Source organism: Echeneis naucrates, chromosome 22 (assembly GCF_900963305.1).
Source record: "Echeneis naucrates chromosome 22, fEcheNa1.1, whole genome shotgun sequence".
Lineage (NCBI taxonomy): Eukaryota > Metazoa > Chordata > Actinopteri > Carangiformes > Echeneidae > Echeneis > Echeneis naucrates.
Window position 1 is genome coordinate 18,774,055 of NC_042532.1, and position 3,352 is coordinate 18,777,406.

The following is a 3,352-nucleotide window of genomic DNA, read 5'->3' on the forward strand; positions in this document are numbered from 1 at the left end:
TCATGCAACCCCACCTAACAGCAACACACACACACACACACAGCTGGCCCACCACCACAACATCATGGAGCAGGAATGCCAAGTTTCTCCTCATCAGAAACACGAGCACAAACAAACCCGATCCGGCAGGAGAGAGGCAACATGGAGCACAACGAAATCGATAGTCGAAGGGAAAAGCCATCTGCAGCTGCAGCATGTCGCATCATGAATCTGTGACGTGATTAAACAATTACTTCAGCGCTTTAATTCACAACTCTAACCCGCTCTGCTTTAAGGCCTCCTTTTTACAGACCTTCCATTTACAAGTCAGGACAAAATTAATAGTACACAACATTTCTTATGATTCCGTATATCTGTTACTAGCCAGTTTATTGCTGATGTATATTATCCAAACTATACAAATATTAAAGTTTTATTTGGCCTGCGTCAGCATTTATAATAATAATACTCATACCAGTACAACTACTACTAATAATAATAGTGATACAAAGAAGACAAAAATCCTAAAAACTGTAATAATAATTATTATTTTGATCATTTTCATAATAATTCATAAAGCTACAGAAAGATTTTTATTTTTGTGTAATAATTACATCTTCATATGATTGGACCAAAACACATTTGTCTTTTCTATTCAGTATTTATCAGTGACATGTCTAACTGTATTATTTTACAACAACACTAACACTGTCTTTTGTCAGCCAGAGACTTTTTACACAATCTGGCAGCGGAGAGTCTTTTGTTGTTAATGTTTGATGGGTAAATGATCTCCCCTCTCTGAAACTGTCAGACACATCGACGTCATGTGCTGGTTAGCGGTGACGTTGAGCACAGAGCCAAGAAGCTCGTCATGTATTCTGCTCTGCTGGTGAAATGATTGTTAATGTTATTAACAAATAAAATTGTAACTCAGTTGTTGCTGAAGGACTTTGGAGGTGAAATAGGAGGAAATGTGGGACAAGGGGAAGGCAGAACAAGGAATAAACGTCAACCTTGTCAAAGGATAACGGGATAGACATATATTCTGTTACACAGAGCTGACATGAGTAAACATCCCAATAAAAAAAAAAACATTTTTCAGGCGATTGTTGAAAATTCCTTTTACATCAAACTCCCCAGCTGCCGATGTGACATTTGATTGCCTACATGTCCTCAGTTCCCTCTTCAGGAGTAAGAATAATGTGACTGCCAGCAACAAAACAAACCCAGAGGTGAAAGGGAGCGTGAACAATTACACTGCTAAAGTCTGGCAGGTTGGCTTTAATATCAAACGAATCAGTCTTTTTCTTCATTTAATTTAATCACCATGATGGAAGAGTACATAAGAATCAAGGAGCCTAACAAGCTGCAGGGCAGAGATCCATTTATTGTCTGCTGTCTCTCTGAAGCTTTGCACTTGGAGGTTAATCTCATTATACATGTAAGCCGTCTATTCCCTTTCCTCCATCCCGTCACGGAGAGAGACCTCTCAGCCAATGAGATCTGCCCCGCGCTCCGCTTGTGTATTTGGAGAAGAGAAGGTCACGGGGGTCAGAGGCACATGTGGCTCAAGGCTGGGAGATATCTGTTTTCATCCGTGCGGACGGGGCTGTGCGTCTCGGGGCGCAGCTGTCACTGTTATCTCTGGGAAAGACAGAGATGCCCCAAAGCAGGAAACGAGGGGTGCTCTGCACATCCTGACAAGGAGAGGATGGACGCACACTCCGAGCTCCCGAACGGGCTCAGTCCAGATTACTGGGTGCAGAGAAGAAGCAATGGCTGCATGTGGAGTTTCCAGGAAAGTCAACACCCTTCCCTCTCCTGAGATTCATGGAAAGACGAAGCTCCACGTTCCCATGTCGACTGTGGAAAAAAAGGGAGACTTTCCGAAGTTAAAAATACTGGAATGGGCACTAGGGCTGAAAAAAAAAAAAAATTCTGTAGAAATTAGCACAATAATCCCAACACACTGAAATGATTGTTTGATTCTACTGAAATCAAACAATTTAAAAGTGCAGGAACTGAAAAAAGTCTACCACTTAATAGGTAATAATGACAGATTGGGTCCTTCCTAATGTTAGCATCGTTTGATGAAGAAACTTAACGATGAGCAAATCAGATATAAAAACAGAGCAAGGATTGAAGCTACAGCCTCAATCAAAGGTTTTAAAACCCAAATGTTCATCTAGATTTGTCTTCTGGGGACCACGAACGTCCAAAGTAATGAATCAATAGTTATTCATAGAACTAGCGGCTGAAAACACAAACCACAAAATCACCCACACGGCACAACACAACACAAAATAATAATTCACTCAGTGTCCTTCAGCAGCTTCTTCCTCTGCCTCAGACTTCTGACCTTTCCGTCTTTGAGGTAATTCATCTACAGGGATTTGTATGATCCTTCAAAGGAGAACATTTGTATCAGGAAGTGTGAAGTATAGCTGAGTGTGTGTGTGTGTGTTTTCTGCAGACACACTCAAAGACCGTCAGCAGCTTTTTAGTTCCGCTGAGAATCACTGCTGGCATTTCAGACCACTGTGCCAAAATGGAGAATCCAGAAATGCAAACAAAGACACACAAAGAAATCCCAGCACACACACACACACACACACACACACACATTCCTAGTGTGGACCCGCCACTGCTCTCTATTCATTTTGTAAAAACACAAAAGGTTTTGTATTTCTCGCTGCAGCATGAAGGTGTTTTTGTGTGTCGAGATGTCATTTTAGAAAATGTTGTGCAGCCTTCACGGTGCTGCTTTCCCTCACAGACCGGGACCTCAGCGAGATGCCACGCACTGATCTTTGACGTGAACGTTAGCTGAAGCTCCTGATTTTGTGCGTTGAACTTTTGTCACGTTTGACTGGCTGGAGGTGTGCAGGTGAGGGGACTCGTTGAATGCTTTCTCTGGGTGTTGTGACCCCGATGACGTATTTACTGAAGGACGGCTCCACTCTCTTTTTAGAGCTGCTGACTTTTCCCTCTGGGCGCGGTGGACGGCGGGAGGTTTGGAGGTTTTTGGGTTCAGTCCTCAGGCTGAGTGGTCAGACTCCCAAGGCTACAATCTGCGGCAGGCTTGAGGCAGCGCTGCTGCCACTGTAGGACCCGACCCTGAACCCCCAAACACCCCACGGCATAAACGCACACTGAGCGACTCTGCATTGTTATGCATGTTTACACATTCACTTCAGAGACAGCTAAGACGAAAACACAAAGCAGCGGTGCACACACGGAAAGGTTGTCCCAAAGAGTCCTCAGTCTGTTAGGTCTGTAATTCACAGATTGGTACAAAAGACACACTGGCTCTCTCTCACACACACACAAACACACAAACACAAGCCTCTAAGGAATTCCACTATGATGATAG